Source organism: Triticum dicoccoides, chromosome 3A (genome assembly GCF_002162155.2).
Source record: "Triticum dicoccoides isolate Atlit2015 ecotype Zavitan chromosome 3A, WEW_v2.0, whole genome shotgun sequence".
Classification (NCBI taxonomy): Eukaryota; Viridiplantae; Streptophyta; class Magnoliopsida; order Poales; family Poaceae; genus Triticum; species Triticum dicoccoides.
In genome coordinates, this window is record NC_041384.1 from 28,511,756 (window position 1) to 28,535,425 (window position 23,670).

The window sequence follows — 23,670 nt, forward strand, 5'->3', positions numbered from 1 at the left end:
AAGCAACAAGATTATCTAGACCTCGCCAAAAAAACGAGCTGATCCTGTAGATAACTGTCGTGCAAAACATTAGAGGAAAATGCAGACAGGAATTGCACCGTAGACCTTTATAGGAACATAATCTTACCGAACAAAAAAAAGTCAGGTGCGCTTCCATACTCACTATAAAATTATAGCAACAACATTTATTGTTTTATGGGGCTTTCTGATGTGCCATACAAAGTTCTCACATGCATGATGTAAGTTATTGGCATGCAGAAGCAGAAGGTAACATTACGTCGCACCTTTTTGCTTTATGGAATGGAGATCGGTTCCTTCTTCATGATGTAATCTTACCTCAAGTGATTTTGTTTTCTTACGTTCTGAAGGTGTGGCCGTGGGAGATGGCTGGGGGGTGGGGTGAGGAATAAGAATTCCTCACCCAGGGTGACGAATAGCGCGACCCTATATATATTTCCTAATTAAATTACGTTTGGAATTCAAATAGTTACATTCCTATTGATTCATTACGTAAAATTTGACATAAGAAAATAAAAATATAGGTCATAAGACAAGAAAATTTGCAGTTTCTGTGTATTTTAGACTATGTTTTTACGTTTGTAATTTTATATAACATAAAATATTTTTTACGACGATTATATATTTTCTTACAGTCTCTTTTGCGTCCGAAATAAAACAAAACTTACGGAACGTAAAATTACGATGCATTGATAGAAAAATGGAGGGGAGTGAAGAATAACTATTCCTCACCCAGGATGACGAATAGCGCGATCCTATATATATATATATATATATATATATATATATATATATATATATATATATATATATATATATAGGGAATAGATTTGCTACCCACACTAGCTCCAGTGGTTGTTATCGGAACCATTGGTTGGCTTTAGGATTCGCACTTTTAGGTGGATAAGGTTCCGATTTTCTAGATTACTGAATTTCGCCACAGCATATTAGGAATGGTCGGCTGGACCTTTATGTAGTGGCAGGCCCCAAGATGGCAACCTACTCTCTGGCTATGCATGCGCACACAGAACAGGAGCAGCTTTGCCTTTCTAAAAATGCAGACCACGACAGGAACTACTTCGGGCATCTTACGAATTTGACCAACGGTGGCAATGTACTAAAAGTTCTTGGTCCGGCGTGCTGGACGGTCATCGTAAGAACTGCCATTTTTGCATATCTGGTCAAAGGTTCGGCACCTTATGGAACTAGGAATTGGACTCCGACGTGTCCTGTCATTTTTAATCTAGCAAAAAGTAAGACGGTACTGCACCGTTCGCACTGGTAATGGAACTGCGGCACAATGAATTCGTTTTTCATAGTCTCGTAGAGGAAAAGCCGCGTGTTTGACCATGAATACGTTTTCCGACGTGTCACCGACACAAGTAACCCCGTTTTATTTCGCTCCAGCCGGTTCACTCTTTTTAAAAGTACTGTTTCGCTCGCAGTTCCTTTTTACAGCATGTAACGCTAGCAGTTTACTACACTGTCCAGAGTGGTTCTATTTTTTTAAGTATAAAGTCCAGAGCAGTTCTGTAGGCACCAGTGGCATCTGAAACCACCACACGGCCTATCGGTACCAATATTAAATGTTTCTAGAGTATGGGTGAAAATTATAATGGTTTCTAGGGTATAAAATTATAATGGTTTCTAGGGTATAATCGTCGAAAACCTCATCAAGCCTTAATGACACCCAAAAAAATGGTGAGTTCAGGCAAGCAAAGGTTGAGATCCAGATTGGAGATCTTAGAGAAAAGAAAACGCTGCCCCATTGGTCGTTTCAACAAGTTCAACAAGGAATAAATAAAATTTCTGTGCGCGCAGACACACATGTGGAAATTGCACAAAATCGATGGAAGTATTGCAAAAGTTTCTGTTATTCTAGTACTGACAAACAAGCAGCAAGCCTCTCACGCTAGCTGGGCAAGCCAAGATGTAGGGAATAAGAAAAGTACTGTACTTCAACAATCCTCTAAAGTGACCCAAAAATTCCATATCAGAACATGAGGAAGAGTAGGAGCAACAGAGGATGAAGAGGGTGAGGCGGGCAGCATTGTATTATTATCAAGAAAGCTAGCTCTAGACATACATATACAAAGTCATGTGCAGATTAGATGAGGCTAATTAATTCATAAGGTTTTGCCCATGCACACATGAGTCTAACAAAAAAAATCATACATCCAGAAGCAACTGGATCACAGAAACGACAGAAGCACCCGGAGATAAAAGAAAAAGAAACCAAAGCTGCAGTTTAGAGGGAAAGCTCGGCAACTACCACAGGATGAAGGGGAAGGGAGGTCATGGCCATCGTAGTGGTAGTGGGCAGCGGAGTTCCTCGAGCTGAGCTCGGCGGCCGACGCATGCATGGCAGCACGAACCCCAACGAACACCGGAATAGGGCCGAAGCAGCCCGCACCTGACTGGTGGTCGACGAAGGAGAGAACGCGGCAGTGGTGGGGATCCCATGACGACGACCTCGTGGACCTACTGTGCTCGGCGGAGGTCGAGGAGGACCAGATGCGACGACGGTGTGGGCTTATCGACCTTGAGCAGATCGAGGAGGACGGGCGGCTGGATCTGATGGACATGAGGGAGCCCGAGATGACCTCGTGGCCGAGGCCGGGGCAGTTCGTAGAGGGGACGGGGTCACGACGGCTGGACAGAGGAGGAAGGAAGGAGATATTTTTCTGGGACAGGAAGAGCAATGCAGGAGATATTTTGCTTGCTTGTTCGATGATTTTAAGCTTAAACTAGCAGTGTTCATCAAGAGGAGTACTAGTACTAATCTTGGAGGCAACAAAATAAATTGGCTTAAAGCCATCCCTGGAGTTCGAGCGGATCAACTAGCAGTGTTCTATGCATACATATTTTTATATTAGAATAATATAGATGGTGGTATTGGCTTGGGCGAGTGCGTGAGCTGCTCCAAATGCAGACAGATATGGCGCTACATACACAGTCGTCTGTGCTGTCCAACGGGGTCTAGCAAGAAACCGGCCAGGCAAGCACCAAATTGAACAATTCAGAGAATACATCAGCTAATATTTTAGTGCTGGGTATGATCGAGAGAGTTAATCTCAGTCAAAATTAATTCAACAGGCCATGGGAGCTGGGATGCTCCTCCTGTAGCGGCTACGCAACTTGTACTCATTTGGCCGCTGCTGCCTTTCGTCCTGTGTCCAGCGAAAAATTCTAAAGGAAGAAACAAGAATTATAGAGAAAAACCGAGAACTTTTGGAGCAGAGGACATTGGCGGCAAAACAACAAGTACTACCTCATACAGATCTGCCACTATACTCCGGGCAGCCTTGGTGCAAGATGAGACCCCAAGCACCACCGCTTCCTCCACTGGTCCTCCTCCCATCGAGATTCTGGTCGCACCAAGACAGCCATAGATCCAATATCCATGGCGTCCTCCCTTTCAACTCCATGTTCCTACTTCCACCGTCCACCCCTTGTCGGCATGGCGTCGGAGAAGAGGAAATGGAATGGCGGCTGCGTCGTCTCCTCCATCGGCTGGCCAGAGAGGGTCACGGCGTCTCCTCCACTAGCAGCTTCAACAACGGCCAGGGAGGAGAGGAGGAAACGGATCTGGCCAACGCCGGGTCGGGGTGCGGCCATGGAGGAGCAAGAGAAAAGGTTGACGGTGGGCTGGATGCTTGGATGTGATATGAGGTAGAGAGGACAGAGTAGGAGAGAGAGAGGGAGAGAGGAGGAGGAGGATCGATGGAGAGAAATAAACTTATGAATGGAAGACGGTTCTCCAAACACATCCCGAAACCGTTCGAGCCGAAGGCGAGCTAGTCCCTGCCTGTCCCTAACAGACGGGCTGCCATCGCCACAGCCTAGTGCCTACGCACTATTGTCGTCACATAGACAGCGTGGTCCATCTCTGTCTATAGGAGGAAATAAGCATGGGGAGGGACCAGATCCCAACACGCATGTGCGCTCGTGATTGCAGCCGCCCCAACGAAGTTTCATAAGTTTGCTTTTCCATATATATATATATATATATATATATATATATATATATATATATATATATATATATATATATATATCATCAACTTAGTACAGTTAGTATAACATACCATTTCATGCCGATCGACCATGGTACTTGTCAGGCGGGTCACGAATGGCACCCCGACAAAGTCATCACGTGGCGGAATTATGTCCCATAGGTAGCACACCTCCTCCTCGCCCAGCCTCATTCTTTGAGCTACAATGTCTTCACGAAGTGGGTTCTCATCATCTTCATCATCTTCGTCATCTTCATCATTTTCGTCATCTTCATCATCTTTCACTAGGTTGAGATATATGACAGCCAGCTTGGGTCTTTCTGCTCTGAAGGAGAACCTGATCAACTCACCACCAGTAAGACGCATGTGGGCGACGAAATGGGCCCATCCATCTCCTCCAATCTGCGACATATTGCTTCCTTTCTTGACCTCCATAGTGTACGGGCCCACAGGAGTCTCAAATGTCACAGTGTCTCCTGTCAGCTTGTTGAATTTCAACCTCACATTGCATGGGACGATCTGTGTAAAAAAGCAAAATGACACAATGCAGTAATGTCAACACTAAAAATAAAATAGTTGTTACATTTCATCTAATTTTTTACCGCCGCATGACGAAAACTCGGCTGGAAGTAGATACCGAACAGCTTGCCAGTTGCAAGGCTGCCGGCGCACCTTGACTTGCACAGTCGACATAGTGGTGGTGGTGGCGGCGCCATTTTCCTAAAGCATGTACATATTACAAAAAACAAAAACATCTACATATCCATGTACAAAAAAAATAACAATAAAATGATGCATATTAAATCAACTAGCCTACTAAATCAACTAAATCAACTAGCCTACTAAATCAACTAAATCAAAATGTTCTAAATCAACTAAATCAACTAGCCTACTAAATGTACTAAATCAAAATGTTCTAAATCAACTAGCCTACTAAATCAGCTAAATCAAAATGTTGCATATGAACTAGCCTACTAAATCAAAATGTAGCAGGGAGGAGGGAGAAAAAGGGGCGACTCGAGGAGGGAGAAGAGAGTAGGACGGAGGAGGAAGGCGGAGCGAGGAGGGGTCGGCCAGCGGCGAGTCGAGGGAGAATGGAGGAGGAGGGCGGTATCGAGTCCAGCGAGGAGGAGGAGTTGACGGTGGCACAGAGGGAAGAGGGGTAGGCGACGGCGGCTGGCCGGGGCGACGGCGGCCGGCGGGGGAGGACCGGCGCGCGGGGGGGTTGAGGGGGAGTGAGTCTGAGTGTGTGAGTGTGGATCACGGAGAGGAGCGGTAGTGGGGGTGGAGATAGCTAGTTTTAGCAGTAGCGCTCTAAAGGCGAAGGTGCTACTGCTAAACTACCTATCAGTAGCGCTGTCCAAGTAAACGCGCTGCTGCTAGAACTAGCTTCGTGGCGGGGTGGTGGGAATTTTAGTAGTAACATGTTTATGACGTAACGCGCTACTGCTAGAACTTTATCTGCAGCGCGGTTTGCACAGGCGCGCTACTGCTACTTAGCACCAGCGTGCTTTTTTGATCATATAACTATCCCTCAACATGCAACAAAGAGTCACTTCAAAGTCACTAATAGCGGAGAACAAACGAAGAGATTATTGTAGGGTACGAAACCACCTGAAAGTTATTCTTTCTGATCGATCTATTCAAGAGTCCGTAGTAAAATAACACAAAGCTATTCTTTCCGTTCGATCTATCCTAGAGTTCGTACTAGAATAACACCTTAAGACACAAATCAACCAAAACCCTAATGTCACCTAGATACTCCAATGTAACCTCAAGTATCCGTCGGTATGATTATATGATATGCATCACATAATCTCAGATTCATCTATTCAACCAACACAAAGAACATCAAAGAGTGCCCCAAAGTTTCTACCGAAGAGTCAAGAAGAAAACGTGTGCCAACCCCTATGCATAAGTTCACGAGGTCACGAAACTCGCAAGTTGATCATCAAAACATACACCAAGTGGATCACGTGAATATCCCATTGTCACCACAGATAAGCACATGCAAGACATACATCAAGTGTTCTCAAATCCTTAAAGACTCAATTCGATAAGATAACTTGAAAGGGAAAACTCAATCCATTACAAGAGAGTAGAGGGGGAGAAACATCATAAGATCCAACTATAATAGCAAAGCTCGCGATACATCAAGATCGTGCCAAATGAAGACCACGAGAGAGAGAGAGAGAGAGATAAAATACTTAGCTACTCGTACATACCCTCAGTCCTGAGGGTGAATTACTCCCTCCTCGTCATGGAGAGCGCCGGGATGATGAAGATGGCCACCGAAGAGGGATCCCCCCCCCCTCCGGTAGGGTGCCGGAACGGGTCTAGATTGGTTTTCAGTGGCTACAGAGGCTTGCGGCGGCGGAACTCCTGATCTAGGTTTCTTTCTGGAAGTTTGGGTATATATAAGAGGTGTTGCAGTCGGGAACAAGTCAGGGGGGTCCCCGAGGCGGCCACGACATAGGGGGCGTGCCTAGGGGGGTAGGGCGCACCCCCCACCCTCGTGGTGGCCTCGAGACTCCTCTGGTCAATCTCCGATACTCCGTGGGCTTCTTCTGGTCCAAAAATAATCTCCGTGAAATTTTAGGTCAATTGGACTCCATTTGATTTTACTTTTCTGCGACACTCAAAAACAAGGAAAAAAACAGAAACTGGCACTGGGCTCTAGGTTAATAGGTTAGTACCAAAAATTATATAAAATAGCATATAAATGCATATAAAACATCCTAGATGGATAATATAATAGCATGGAACAATCAAAAATTATAGATACGTGGGAGATGTATCACCCCCATCCCCGAAGAACCAAGTCCTTGAGCAGTCTGGACAGTGGAATGTATCTGGTTCGACCCCTTTAACAAGTAGGTCATTCTCAGCCTTGTCCCACAACGGCCGGGCTTTGAGGTAGCCACCTGACCCCGTGCGATGGTGAAGCTCCTTCTTTGCAGCATTTTTCTTCTTTGTTGCTGACATCTTCCTGCTGTTCTCCGACGTCTTGTAGGCCACAAATGCGGGCCATTGATCTCTTATCTTCTCAAATCGGCCGATGAATTCTGGAGTCTTCCCTGTCGACAAACGTTGATTTCAACTCATTCTTCCACCTCTTGAATAGATCTGCCATATTCTTAAGAGCATGAGCCTTGACCAATGGCTCTATAACTGGCTTCTCCGGATCCTCCTCTGTCAGTATGGTGAAATTTTCCTTCTGCGCGGTCCGAAGATCATCTTTCTGCCTATCTTTGACATAAGAGACTTGAGGGTCTTCGTTCTTAGGCTTATACCATTGGTGGATTGATACGTCTTCAACGTATCTATAATTTTTGATTGCTCCATGCTATATTATCTACTGTTTTGGGCAATATTGGGCTTTATTTTCCACTTTTATATTATTTTTGGGACTAACCTATTAACCGGAGGCCCAACCCAGATTTGCTGTTTTATGCCTATTTCAGTGTTTCGAAGAAAAGGAATATCAGACGGAGTCGAAACGGAACAAAATCAACTAGATAAGTTATTTTTGGAACGAAAGCCACCCGATGGACTTGGACCCCACGTCAAGGAAGTAAGGAGGAGCTCACGAGGGTAGGGGGCGCGCCCACCCCCCTAGGGCGCGCCCCCTGCCTCGTGGGGCCCTCGTGGCTCCCCTGACGTACTTCATGCACCCATATATATCGTCGTACCCTAAAACTTCCAGAACGCACAATAGATCGGGAGTTCCGCCGCCAAAAGCCTCCATAGCCACCGAAAACCAATCTAGACCCGTTCCGGCACCCTGCCGGAGGGGGCAATCCTTCTCCGGTGGCCATCTTCATCATCCCGACGCTCTCCATGACGAGGAGGGAGTAGTTCTCCCTCGGGGCTGAGGGTATGTACCAGTAGCTATGTGTTTGATCTCTCTCTCTCTCTCGTGTTCTTGATTTGGCACGATCTTGATGTATCGCGAGCTTTGCTATTATAGTTGGATCTTATGTTTCTCCTCCCCCTCTACTCTCTTGTAATGAATTGAGTTTCCCCTTTGAAGTAATCTTATCGGATTGAGTCTTTAAAGATTTGAGAACACTTGATGTATGTCTTGCCGTGGATATCTGTGGTGACAATGGGATACCACGTGCCACTTGATGTATGTTTTGGTGACCAACTTGCGGGTTCCACCCATGAACCTATGCATAGGGGTTGGCACATATTTTCGTCATGATTCTCCGGTAGAACTTTGGGGCACTCTTTGAGGTCCTTTGTGTTGGTTGAATAGATGAATCTGAGATTGTGCGGTGCATATCGTATAATAATGCCCACGGATACTTGAGGTGACATTGGAGTATCTAGGTGACATTAGGGTTTTGGTTGATTTGTATCTTAAGGTGTTATTCTAGTACGAACTCCAGGGCTGTTTCTGACACTTATAGGAATAGCCCAACGGATTGATTGGAAATAATAACTTTGAGGTGGTTTCGTACCCTACCATAATCTCTTCGTTTGTTCTCCGCTATTAGTGACTTTGGAGTGACTCTTTGTTACATGTTGAAGGATAGTTATATGATCCAATTATGTTAGTATTGTTGAGGGAACTTACACTAGCGAAAGTATGAACCCTAGGCCTTGTTTCCACACATTGCAATACCATTTACGCTCACTTTTACCACCAGTTACCTTGCTGTTTTTATATTTTCAGATTACAAAAACTATTATCTACTATCCATATTGCACTTGTATCACCATCTCTTCGCCGAACTAGTGCACCTATGCAATTTACCATTGTATTGGGTGTGTTGGGGACACAAGAGACTCTTTGTTATTTGGTTGCAGGGTTGCTTGAGAGAGACCATCTTCATCCTACGCCTCCTACGGATTGATAAACCTTAGGTCATCCACTTGAGGGAAATTTGCTACTGTCCTACAAACATCTGCACTTGCGGGCCCAACAACGTCTACAAGAAGGAGGTTGTGTAGTAGACATCATGGATGCTGATCGGGATCATGTCCCTAACAAGAACCCTGCACTGAGCAGAAAATGCTTCCTTGGTCCGGTTGGGTTCAATCAGTTGGCCATCGCCCGCGATTGCTGTGATCATGAACCTTTCATCCCGGCGCAACCTGTTCTTCGGGCCTCGTCTCGTTACCGAAGTTTGGCTCGATCTGGAGGGCTAGAAAAAAGAAGAAGAGAATTGATATGTGTACATACCAAAACAATTAATGCAACAATTAGCTAGTCAACTTAGGCATAATTAATATATATACCTGGTCGGACTCCGTTCGGTCACCGGAGTCATCATCACGGTCTCCTTCTTCCACCGACATTCGGTCACCGGAGCCATCATGATCATGTCCTTCCTCCTCCATTCTTCGATCACCGGAGCCTGCTTCACCCTCTCCTTCCAAACCATCGGTGTCGTTTAGATACGACAAGACATCACCTCCGCCGAGGATTATGTCCCCCAACACCTGTTCTGCTTCCAAGTCTCGATGCTCCATAGTTTCTGCAAATATTACAACATGGCAATTAATATGCAAACATGACAGATGGATATATTAGTGGCAAACATATACCTAGCTAGATAATCACAACAAGGAATCATATTAGTGGCCTCGACGCTTCAAGGGTTTGGGGTGGCCTCGACAACGCTTCTAGGGTTTGGGGTTGGCTCGACGACAATGCCCTTTTAACTTGGTAAATTTGGGTGGCCTCGGCAATGCTTCTAGGGTTTGGGGTGGCCTCGACGACAATGCTCTTTTAACTTGGTAAATTTGGGTGGCCTCGGCAACGCTTGTAGGGTTTGGGCCGGACCGCCTCTCTCATGAATGTCTGACGTCCGGACCGAGAAGGGATTCAACAAAATGGCGCCATTCTGGATGTGCAGAAAATGGTCCATATTTTTCCTGATCTCATCTACCCTTCGATATGTCACGTTGTCTAGTGTCAGAGAATTCAAGAAAACCATGACTTCATGATTAGCCGAAAATGGCAGGCGCATAATGGTACAAAGCACTTTAAAGTTGTTTTGGAACGGAGTTCCCTATAGAATATTTCGCTTTTTGGTACAAAGTTCAGCAAGATCCTTCCGAATATCACTATTTGGAAGGCCTTTGCTCAAATTTGTATGAAAAGGCAAATTATTCTATCAGGAACTCCGTTCCAAAACAACTTTGAAGAGTTTCGTAGCATCATACGCCTGTTATTTACGGCAAATGATGAAGCCATGGATTTTTTAAATACTTTGACAAACATATATATATATATAGTGTTACTATTCATCATCCATGGTGCTTAATAAGTTATTCTTCATCCGGAGTAATCTTACAATCGCATTCTAAATAAATTGTATTTAGAATATAAATAGTTACATGCATATTGATTCAATATGTAGAATTTGGTATAAAAAATAAAAATATAGGTTATAAGACCAGAAAAATCACATTTTATGTATGTTTTACACCGTGTTTTACATTCGTAATTTTACATAACATAAAATATATTTTACGGCGAGTACATATTTTCTTACGTTTTCTTTTTATATATGAAATAAGACAAAATTTACGAAACGTAAAAATACGGCGAATTGATGTCAAAATAGAGAGGGGTGAAGAATAACTATTCCTCACCCAGGGTGGCGAATAGCATGACCCTAGGACAGTACTATTATGATCATGGTATTAGAATAGTTATTCTGATCACATCACGCCCTGTATAGAGCGATTAGGTGTTCGCGAGATGCAGAAACTAACAAAAAAAGCTACGCGGTTCCCCCAACCTCTGCAAGGCTGACCCGATTCTGTTCCCGACCCCGCGCGCAGAGTCGCCGTTCCTGATCCAACGTGCCGCCGTCCCCTATCCCCGCACACCGCCGCCGTTCCCAAGCTCGCGCGCACCGCCCGTTATTCCCGATCCAGCGCGCCGCCGTTCCCAAGCTCGCGCGCACCGCCCGTTATTCCCGATCCAGCGCGCCGCCGTTCCCAAGCTCTCGCCCAGCCGCCGCCGTTCCAGAGCTCGCGCGCAGCTGCCGCCGTTCCACAGCTCGTCCACCGCCACCTACGCTCCCAAGCTCATGCGCCCCACCGCCCCGAGCTCGCGCGCTAATGGGATGCTCGCCCCACCGCATTCCACCGCTCGCATCGACGACGCCCGCGATCCAACCTCCCTCCCCCAGCGAGCCGCCACACATCACCATCGATCCCCATGGTGAACGGCTCGGACACCTCGATCTGGACTTCCACCGTCCCCGTCGCTCCCTTCCCTTGGATCTTCGCAAGCAGCCCCGCCCTGCGCCACTGCCGAGGACCGACTAATTGACCTTCTCGCGAGGGCCAACTCGACCTTCCCGAGGAGGGCTCGTCCCTGGAACAGCCGTTCTCATCCCATCCACCATCGTTCAGCTCGCCTCTCCCTCTCCCTGCTCTCGCCCACAACATCCAGCAATGTCCCCCGCCCCCGCCGTCACTGCTCATCTCCGTATGCGAGCCACGGCTTCCCCTGCACGCGTGCCACCACCCAGGGTGCCTGAAGTGCTATTCCGCTGGAGCAGCTCCTCCCGCTGTGCGTCTACCCAGACCTCAATTGCGCAGAGGCGTCATCCCATACGATTGTGGCGTCGGTCACAGTGCTCCGGCCAGAAAGATGCGTCCCTCGCCGCTGCTACTCGTGCGTGTGGCAGCTCATGCACCCCACTGCCGTGAGTGAGCTCGCCATGGCTGGCAGGGCTGTGTACAAGCTGTAGATGCCTCCGCTCTAAAAAAAGTTTGCTCCTTATCTGATGCGAGCCAGCACATCACTACATGGCGATGTTGACCTGAGTGTTGACAAGAACCGTGAAAAGATCAAACCATTGGCTGTGCAGAAACAGCTTTCTACATGTGCAACTCGTGTTCGTTGAAATGTCTTTATGAGCCTAGACTAGTACAGTACTTCTTGTACATGTACTTGTTTATTATTGCAGTGTTTTGTAGTTTATTCTGTACCATACCATTTCTTTGCTTATGTACTAGTCTCCAGCTCCAACCTAATTTATTTTCATAGAAGTTCGAAGATGACCAGCACAGAAGGTCCTTGATTCTTTCTTACTACGGGCGTTCAAGTTAGAAAAACCCAGAGACGTTCTCGACCTTTGTCATTAAAAAACTCACATACAAAATCAATGCATTTTCACAACAACAAACATTTTGCACAAATTGGCTCTGCTTCTTTACAAGGATAAAAAAGGAGCAGTTTGACGTTTATTATAAAAACTCAGATTTTTTCGACTACTAAAGAATAAGACCAAAGAAGTTCGATGTAGTGGAAAACCCAAATTTTCTCCGTTTCTAAAGAAACCTAGAAGTTCAAATTAAAATGACGAAGTGGTTCGATGTTTATAACAAACTCGGATTTCTTCCATTACTAAAGAACAAACCAAAAATTTCAATTAAAAATAACAGAGTAGTTCGATGTTTATACACCAAGAAAAAAACAAGTGTCACCAAAATCTTTCCATTTGTAGGAAAAATAAAAGTATGAAGTTTAGTTTTAAAAAAATGTTTGATGCTTATTCAGAACCCATATATTTTTTTCTAAAAATAAAACTAAGAAGTTCAAATTGAAATAACACAGAAGTTCAAGGTTTATGAAATTTCGGATTTTTTTCTCATTACTAAAGAATAAAACGAGGAAGTTCAAATTAAAAATAAAGGAACAACTAAAAAAAATTTAAAATACAATTTCCTCATTTTAAATAAAAACATAGTAGTCGAAACTAAACTAACTAAGTGGTTTGGTGTTTATTAAAAATATCTAGGATACAACCATTTAAAAAAACTCAAATATCCATTGTTACTAAAGGATCAACCATGAAGTTCAAATTGAAAAAAAATTCAAATTCGATGTCTACTGAAAATTCAAAAACAATTCTTTATTAAAAAATAAACAAAATGTGAAGTTCAAATTAAAATATCGGAGTAGTTCAAAGTATATTAAAACTTAGGACTCGCAAGTTCAAATAAACAAAAAAATCAATGTCATTTTTGGCGTTTTTAAAGACATAGAAGTTTAAACTGTTTATTCCAAAACCAAGAAGGTCAAATTAAAAAATCGAGCAGTTCAAAAAGTTTGTAGACATGGATTTGCCCCTGTTTTCTTTAAAAGATCTCGAAGTTCCATTTTAAATAGGTGAGTGGTTCGATGTTTATTACATAACAAGGACTTTCCGCGTTACTAACAAATAACACCAAGAAGTACTAGTTAAATCAATGAAGTTGTTTGATGTTTGTAAAAAATCTTAGATTTCCCAACGGTACTAAAGATTAAAACCATGAAGTTAAATTTTGAAAAAATGGACCAGTACAATGTATATAAAAAGCTTAGGTTTTCTCGTCACTAATGAATAAATCAAGAAGTTCAATTGGAAAAAGCGGGAGCAATTTGATATTTACTTAAAAAAAGATTTTTCCATTTACTAAAGAATAAAACCAATAAGTTCAATTCGAAATAATGAAGTAGTTCGATGTTTCTAAAAAAACTCCAATTTTCACATTTCTAAAAATACACAATGGAGTTCAAATAAAGAAGGTAGAGTGGTTCAATGTCTACAAAAAACTCAGACATTTTCACATAACACACAGAAGTTCATATTGATAATTTCCAGAAGTTCACGTACTACACGGTGTGCATTTGCTATGAAAAAAAGAATGAAAAAACAAAGGCTAAAAGTTTTGTTGCTAGAAGTTTAAGTGCTCGGCCTGAGAAAGTTCAAAAATTATTTTGAGAGAGGTTGAACAAAAATAAGTGACAGAAGTTCAAGGTAAAAACAGTGGGAGTTCAACTACTACACAGAATGTGTTTCAGATAAGAATATATGAATAGAAAACAAAAAGCATGAAGGGTTTGTTGCAAGAAGTTCATGTGCTCCTCCTAGCATAGTTCAAAATTCATGTGCGAGACGTCCGCCGTTCATTTACATGTTGAAAAAAGATAATAAAACGACGTTGTTCCGCCATTTTAAAAACCGCTCTCAAACAGCAACGAATTTGTAACACTTGTCTACATGAAAAACTTGCTACTATTCATAAGCTTTCCAATGGTATATTATGTGCTACATTCCGATGAACGGTTTAAAATTTGCATGTATACCGTTTAAAACACGTTTTTATGTATTCAAAAAATGCTTTTGAACCATCACGAGCATGAAAAACTGATCAACACGGAAAAGTTGCGTTTTTCAACACCTTTCCATCGGTATATCGTTTGCTTAATTCCGGTAAGTGGTTCCGGAGTTATAGGCGAAAACAACACGTCAAAAACAAAGTGAAGTTCAAACAGGCATGCCCCAGATGTTCAACTACTTCACGCAGTGCATTTTCTTTCGCGATGAAGCAAGAAATAATGATCTTGCCATTTTCTAAATTACTGGAAAACGGCAGAAATATTATTTGTGTAAGTTCAAGTCCTCGATCGGAGAAAGTTAAAAAAATTAACACTGACGAATGGATGAGAAAATTACAAAGTAAAATATGTCACAGAAGTTCAACATGAAAACACCAGGAAGTTCAACTACTACACTGAATGAATTTCGAATGGAAAACTTTTAAAACCGCCGCGAGTATGAAAAAACGATCAACACGAGAAAGTTGCGTGTTTACAACAGCTTTCCATCGGTATATCACTCGTTGAATTCCGGGGAGTGGATGGAGAACTACGAGTATTGGGTGGAGATCTACGAGTAAAAAAAGCACATCAAAAACAGAGTGAAGTTCAGGTAGACATGCTGAGAAGTTCAGGTTCTTCACGCGGTGCATTTTCGAAGAATCTGTTTCGCGATAGTGGCAGAACGAATGATCCCGCCGTTTTCGAAATTACTTGAGAACGGCTAAGAATCAGAGAAAACCATCAACATGAAAAAGTTTCGCATTTTCCGTAGCTTTTCAGCGGTATATTATTTGCCGCATTCCGATAAAGTTTGTAGAAATTACAGCGAAAATACGTTTTTTGCCATTTTCGAAACTGACTTCAAACCGTAAAGAATTGGGAGAAACAATACATACCAAAAAGTTTCGCATTTGTTCAAGCTTTCCAACTCCATATCATTTGCTACATTCGGACGTACGCTTAAAAATTAGCTCGAAAATACGAACTCGGTAGGACTTGGACCATTTCTAAATTACTCTTAAACCATTCAAAATTAGAAAATAACTTTCAAGATGAAAAAGTAGCGCATTTTCATAAGCTTTCCAACGCCATATCATATGCCTCCATTGGATTAGCCATTTAGAAATGACATCAAAAAAACGAACTCAGCTGTTCGGTTTACGAAATTTTACATTTTTTCAAATTACTCTTTAACCATAGGGAATTAGAGAAAACTTTCAACATGTGGAAGGAGCGGTTTTGCAGCAGCTTTCCAATGCCATATTATATGCCTCATTCCGATAAACGGTTTAGAAATGCAATCGAAAATACGATTCATGTTTTTTGTGTGAAGAAAAAACGGTTTTCAAAACTGCTCTTAAACCGCTTATATTTTGCCAAAATTTTAAGTTGGGTCATGATATTGGTGTCCATAGCTTCCAACGATATATCACAAGCTCCATTTGGGCATGTTGGCGGAAGCTCAACCTAGTTCACAGGGAAGTTCAACGTACTACTAGTGGGGCAGGTCAGGTTGTGATCAGAATATTATTTTGATCCCGTGATCAGAATATTATTCTGATCCCGTGATCATAAAAAAATTGGATCAACTTGTGCACATCCATAATGGGGGCATTCTTGATAAATCTGGACCCTCGACCCCTTGACGACCCTCGACCCCTCGGCGGCCCTCGACCCTCTACACTAGTTCACGACCGTCGACCGCTCTGCGATCCGCGGCCCTCTACCCTAGTTCCCGACCCTTCACCCCCTCATGTCACGTTTGTCTAGTGTCAAAGGATTCAACAAAACCATGTCTTCATCATTAGGCGAAAGTAAGAGGCGCATGATAGTACAAATCTGTCCAAAGTTATTTTGGAACAGAGTCCCAGATAGGATAATTCGCTTTTTGGTACAAAGTTCAGATAGAGCCTTCTGAATATCGCTATTTCGAAGGCCTTTGCTGAAATTTGTACCAAAAGGCGAATTATCCTATCCGGGACTCCGTTCTAGGATAACTTTGGAGAACTTCATACCATCGTGCCCCGGTTACTTCCGGCTAATAATGAAGCCATGCATTTCTTCAGTACTTTGACACAATGCAACCTCCCGACGCCTCAGCGATCCTCGACCCTCGACGACCCTCCACCCTCGAATCCTCGGCGACCGTCGACCCCTCGGCGTTCCTCGACCCTCGACCCCTCGGCGACCCTCGATGACCCTCGACCCCTCAGCGACCCTCAACCCCTCAGCGACCCTCAACCCTCTACCCTAGTTCACGACCCTCGACCCCTCGGAACACATACTCACCAGAGCTAAGATAAACATAGCATTCGACGGAAGAATAGGCATTGCATTCCATGGAAGAATACTCCCCGAAGATGTTGTATAGTTTTGTGTTTGTATCTTAACTTGATGAGGCCTCCTGTGACAGCTTCATAGTTATTCTTTTAATCATTGGCGCACATCTGAATATTTGTTTCAACAAACAGAACTCATGATACCCTCCTTCAAATCCGTTGATTTCCACTTCTTCGGGAGCAGTCAAGGAGATAGTTCGGGATCTCTAGTTCGCAGACTCACAAATACAATGTGATGGGCACCCTTCTTTCACCTAAAAAAATTAAATGTAAACCAATACACATTGTACATTTAATATGTATCATCATAGCAGAGAATTAGTTACCATTGATCTCTTCAGGGCGATCTTAAGCCTTTGCATAGCATAGAAATCCGATTAATCTGAAAGAGATGAAACACGAGTGTTCCAAAAACATGCCCGACAGTTATGAGATGTATCTCAAGTGAGAAGTCAGACACCATATGCTTCTCTACCACCTGCCAAATCCTTGAGTGCGGGGGCAACAAAGTTGACACTGTGCGTCCACACAACATTGGTTTCGACTACAAACTCCTGCAGTGACGCCGACTGGAGTGTCATCAAGGTATCGTCGACGTGTTCAATGTCATTGAACTTCAGCCTCAAGCCCTCAACACGCGCAGTCGCGGGAAACAGGGGAGCAAGGTGGACAAGGCAACACAAGAGAGACTCTGCCTCGATAGCAGAGAACTTGATGTCGTCCGATAGGTGGACGAAGCAGACCGATGAATCCAGCACGATGGACAGTTAACAAGGATGCCAGCAAGGATGGACGTATGGGTATGCGCCAACAAGTTAACTAAATCTCAATCTTTGAAGGTGCTTGTCCACCAAAAGTTTGAATTATTGGAGACTGATGCCACTTGTTATGGATTATGTAGTATCAAGTAGTTATTTTCTGAATTACTCGCTCAAGATCTTGACCAGTAATCCCATGTAAATAAGATCGTGTTTGTGTGAGATGGAACAATTGGATTTTCCATCATGGAGATTTCCTTTGTATGTTCTGTGTAGGATAAATAGGATCGAATTTGAGTAGCAATAGACCGGGCCACACTAGAAAAGTTTGGAGTACTATTCTGCAAAAGGGAATTTGTCCCTTAGTTTAATTAGTGTAGTGCTTTTGGAGCTCTTCTTCCTTTAATTAACCACACCAACTTGTCAAGATGTTCCCAGAAAAGTTTTTTTGCACCTACATAATGCACACTTTATGGATAGGTATATCACCTAATTAACTGTCACAAAAGAAGCATGTGAGCACTATTAAAATGATGGAACCACTAGCACTAGTGCGATCAGGGTGATCACGGTTCTGATGGATTATCTATGTTTCGCTATATGATCTGATGGTTAGTCATGAGAAGTTCACTAGTTGTACACCTGTACTTTTGCCGGCACACATGACAAAAGGAAAATATTTTTAACGCAAGCACTCATCTAATTAAGTAGATAACTGTTCATAGGATGTATATGCTTTCTGTATTTGAAAGAAGCTCGATCAGAGATCTAATTCTCAAAATTATCTCCAAGTTCATCTTTAGTTTTTTTTTGCAAGATATCGAGTAGAAAACCTAGGAAAATATGATCATTTCCCCTGGAAGATCAAGCGATTCGATATATTAATGGAGATTCCTTTAAATTTTCCAAAATTGAACCAAACTAAGCCCAATGCTTTCCTTAAAATAGCTAGTGTTTTCGATCTATTTCCTAGTTGATTAATTATACTTGTTCAAACTGTTATTCTTGAGGAGAAACTATTTGTTCTAACATAAAGTGCAATCTGTGAAAATCTGTATCACCTAATTAAAGCTTGTAATAGATGAATACATATAGAAAGATTCATGCGTTCACATTTTTCTGAACTATACATAAAAGCATGTGGCAGAGTGGAAACAACATATCTAACCCATACTCCGAAGCATGTGGCAGGTGACTCTGGAGGTGTCCCCACAACAACCCAAAAATGCCCTCTACCGCAACCCAATTCCCTTGCGGCCGATGGAGGAGGCCGTCTGATGGTGGTGGCCGGCGACAGTTGGGATGCTCTCTTGTCTTTTTTTCTCTCATCTTCCTAGCACATGTGCTCCCGTCGCCCACCATGGTTCCTCTGTCATTGTTCTACCGAAAATTTTCTCCTACCATGGGGCTACTAGATCTATGACAAGTTCCGAGGGGCCGCTTTAACCCCATACTTTGACCACCTGTTTGATGAATTAAAGATATATCATATGCTAAAAAATGTAAACCATTAAAAAAACTCAAGTACAAATTCTACGGTGTAATTTCGTGGCAATTAAGCCACACATTTCAATATAATGCACATTACTCTGTTACTATTTATATCTACAATATATGTTCAAAGTAGAATCCCAAAAAATGAGAACGCCATAGAGATTGGGATGGAAGAAGTATATTCCACAAATTAATGTACAAAAATTACCCATAAAACATCTCCTTTTATGTTGAGTCTTATCACTAATGTTTTAGTCATCCATGTGATGCACCCCCATCGATAGACTATTCTGAAGTAGTGGACCTTCACAAAATGAATTAGCTTTGGACACCGTGGTGGACTAATTTTCATGTTCTATATGCCTAACAATCTAGTCTTTCACGTGAAAATTTTGGAAAATTCATGGTCACGGGTGCGGAGGGGGACAATTGTCCACCCAATAGTTCATCCGCAAAGGAGTACCTTTGTGGTTTCTGTGGTCACGAGTCATGATCATGGATGTCTGAAACTAGGTCTAGTATGAATCATCTTAGGGTTGTTTAGAACTCACTCGAGATGATTTTGGCTAGTTTTATCTAACCGAGCAAATTCAACTAATGGTAGGTTGTGTTTATTGCGTGTTTATCCCGATGCTTCTCCAGGAAATAATTCGGTTTGGTAATGGCTCGTGACATGGGAACGTAAGATAGAAAACATTTGTGACCACAGTTTATTCAGTGAACATGCTCTCCATGGAACATCATGACATGCATCACCACTTTTTACATAACACTGCAATTCATTCGGACAATTTATCTTGTTTTTAAATTATTTCATTTTTTCTTCGTATATACATGACAACATTAACCTCCAGGAAAAACAACAAATATTACGTCACAAACATATGTGCCACTTGTTAGCAAAAGAAATTAAAGCACATCATGACATGAGAATAACTAAAGTTAATAAGTGAGCACTCAGGAACAACACCAACTTCAAGCCTTGAGACAAGGAGGACTGAGTGTGACTCGAAAAAGGAAAGTGAAGCCCCACACATCCACATAACAAGGTGAGAAGAAATGGGGACTCAGGTATATGGTTTCATAATGCTTTCTTTCACTTCATTGTATGACACAAGAAGAAAGCAGCTAAAACAAAAGTACAAGCACTCAGCTATGGAGACCGACTAATGAAAGTATATGCAATTAGAGCTTGATGGAGAAGTAGGACCTTATTCCTACCAAGCATCCATCGACAAATACATGGATGCTCTGACCAAAATAGACGTCCTCCCGCACACTATCACAAGTGCCTTTCAATTTCAGTAGCTGAGAGAGGACCGATTGAAATCCAGAGAGAAAAAATAGAGCAACCGGGAAGAACAGAAGTAGGGGCAGTGTTTTGGGTGGGGGAGAAAGTATTGATGGACTGCCACCTGCCCATGTGGGAAATTACGTCAATGACCTACAAGAAAAGCAACAAATTTGACATCACAACTGTATGAGCACCTAGCTAGAAAATAAAGCACATCATTTGGCAGGAGGGCTTATATGCGTGCATTAGTAGGTATGTGGATAAACAAATGGATGATCACAATTCCTTTGCTGCATCATCCCATGTGCAACCGCCTTTATTCTCCTACAAAACCGGTGCAATAATCTGTTGCTCTCTTTCCTATTTTGATTGGGTATAGAGAAATGATTGCTTGGCCACATAACCATATGCTTAAATAAGAAAAAAAACTAAAGGAAGGTTACATTCTTCATAGAAAGGGGGGAGGTGAATTGGCTTGGGGACAAATCACATGACGCCAACAAGGATGTCATGGATATGTAGTGGAAAGTTAATTACATATCAATATGTGCTAAGGTGATTGTCCAGCAAAAGTCCTAATTATTGGAGTTAGATACCACTTGTTATGGATTATGTAGTACCAAGTGGTTCATTTATGGTTTGCATGATTGGTAATGATATGAAAATAAGATCATCTCCCTGAGAAATCAAACAGTTGGATCTTTTGTGATGAAGATTGCTTTCTATATTCAGTACAGGAGGAATTGGATTGAACATCACATAGTGCTTGCCCAGGAAAAACTATAATTACATTTGTATATTCTACAAGAGGGAAGTTTTCCCTTCTTTTAAATAGTGTATTGCTTTTGAGTTGTTCTTCAATTAATTAATTACACATACTTCTGCAGTTATTCTCAGACTATTTTTAAAGCCATTATAAAGCACACAAGCTTTCTGGAAAATTATATCACCTAATCAAAGGTCATATTGACAATTCTCAATATATTACAGTGATTTGTATCTAAAAAGCATGCAACCAGTCTAGAATTAGGGAACCACTAGCTTTTTCTATAAAGGGGAACCGCTAGTTCGATACGGATGATCACTGTGGTGGTGGTTTCTATGTTTGTTCCATCCAATATATGAACCACTTATGCAAGCACACATGACAAAGGAATTTTTTACATGAGCACTCATCAAATTAAACACATGTGTACATCCTCCAAGAATGAGTGTTCTTGCCTTATTGGCACATATATTCGCAAGTTTTGGTCTTAGAAAGAAGCTATTTTATTAATCTTCAAACAACCTCCAAGTCCTTCTTGGTGGGTTGGTGCAAGATCTAGAGTAGAAATCCTTTAAAAGTAGGGTAATTTCCCAAGGAGTTCTTTCTTTAATTAATTTCCCTGGGAGATCTAACAATTGGATTGCTTATGATGATTTCTTTTGTATATTTTGTGAGGGAGAAACTATATCAAAATCTTCCTAGTGCTTGCCGGGGCTGAACTAGAGAAGTCATTTCTTTAAAATAGATAGTTCTATTACCCCTCACAAAAAGTTAGTGGTATTCAAGATATTTTCTAGTTAATTAATTATACATGTTCCAACCGTTATTCTTGAGGGGAACTAGTTTAATGCGTGTGGTTTTGAGAAAGTGTATATGACCTAATTAAATATTCTAAAGTATGAAAAATTTTAAAACTCCAATGCTTTTATAGTGATATGAACTATAAAAGCATGTGTCGACTATTACAATTATGGAAGGATTACTACTCTCGTGAAGCATGTATGTTTCACTATATGGTATGTTATTTAGTGTTGTGGGATTAAGTTATGTTCCCCGACTTTTGCAAATACACATGTCAATATTTTTTTGCGTAGGTACTCGCCTAATCACTGGTGCAAGTGTATACATGATATTACGTTGTTTTATTTTCAAGATGCCTTATCATGAATCCTTAAACAAACTTGAAAGTTTAACAAAATTAATAAAGTTTGTTTGATACATGTAGTGAAAAAGCAAGGGAAGTAAAACAAATAATAGGGGGTGTAGACAATATTAGAGAGAGAGAGAGAATATCTAGTGTTGATAAGTTTGGAGAGAATAAGGCATCATTAATTGAAACTCCTCGCGAATCACAAAGCCATATCAAAGAAATATTAAAGTGTGGCTACAAGCGCAATTAAACATAAAATATAATTAATAAATGATAAATTGTTAAATTAAATAAAGGGCTCATTTGATGTTCTATATAAGAGAAACTAACAACAAATTTGTGGTTGGATCATTGATTAAAAGGTGGTTGTATCCCTGCCCAACTTGTAGCAAACCTCAAGTCTGATGTCGAGTGTGTGTGTGTGTGTGTGTGTGTATGTGTGTGTGTGTGTTTAAAAATAGACTTTGTGGAAGGTAGCATTCCCGCCATTAGCAAGATTATTGTGGTGATTGCTTCAATATGTAAGCTCCAGGACTCCAGTCTTCAGTACACGTTATGAGCAAGTGTTATAAAATAATAAAAAGAGAAAATAGCAACACACACACTCCAAGCAATTTATGTTGTTGTTTACCTTTGTGCACATCTAAAATGAGTCAATGTAACTGCTTGGAATACCCACCGTTTATGGTTGTTTCTTTACACGGCCTAGCATTCACATGTTGAAAAGAAGCACCATCATATGTTACAAGATTTTCATTCCATTTTTTGCATAGCAAAAATATCTCGAAATTATATGTATACCATTTTATATTATATTATAAATGAGCATTATCTTTATTTATGAAAAATATCAATAAAACATATTTATTGAGTGCTATAGTTGACTTTACAGGTCATTAGTATAATTTACCCTATTAGACAAATATGAATACATGGTATAACTAGAATGGGAGAAAATAGCAATGTTGTTTGTGCTAGTCGATCTACCTTTAAGATATATTGATTTACGTGCTTTTCAGAAACTTGATTGGTTTTGTTAATTAAATTAGAGGTAACCTGACTTGGCTATTTCTTCAAAATAAATCTTCTAATCCAACCACTTACCATGAAAACTTCTTCTACCTCATCTATAAGACATCCCTTTGTTCTTCCACTATTCTAGCCTCCACACTCATATCAGACATGATGACTCACAAACATTGTCCCAAAAACAAAAATCTCGTGCACCAAGTGTTTCAAATATAGATCATTTGTAATCTTTTTATCAACCTGTTACTAACATGATAGTCAAGTGCTTAAAATAGTGACACAATGTCTTCCCTAATTCCACAATTAGGAATTGGAGGCATCAGGAACTATACAATGAAACCTCATATAGACGGTGCTACTAATGTCAACAAACCTTGGAAATGCATATCAATGATTAGTGCAATATAAGAGAAATACTCACTTTTCCTTTGTGGGTGCTACACAACATCATGTGTCTCATGTTTCAGTGTGCAATGTAGAGTGCTAGTTGTGTTGGTCTGTCGGAGGCATAGAGCTTCACCGGTACTAACCTTTATAGTTGATCTATTACTAGTGTTCATCTGTGGTGACTGTAATACAACATTCCTATAATGTTAACACCGATGAACCAAAACATCACCTGACGCCTCTATGCAGTTAGAGTCAAAAACACACTTTCATATACCATTGTATTTATTCACCAAAAG

At 41.6% G+C, this 23,670-nt stretch overlaps 1 long non-coding RNA gene across 1 annotated transcript; it reads right to left on the reverse strand.

Annotated features, from left to right (window-relative positions):
- Nucleotides 1–3,028: 3,028 nt before the first annotated feature.
- Nucleotides 3,029–3,792, reverse strand: LOC119271078. Its single transcript, XR_005134414.1, has 2 exons — nucleotides 3,290–3,792; nucleotides 3,029–3,207 (listed from the first exon to the last, which is right to left on the reverse strand). It is a non-coding gene; the product is annotated as an uncharacterized LOC119271078 (long non-coding RNA).
- Nucleotides 3,793–23,670: the final 19,878 nt, after the last annotated feature.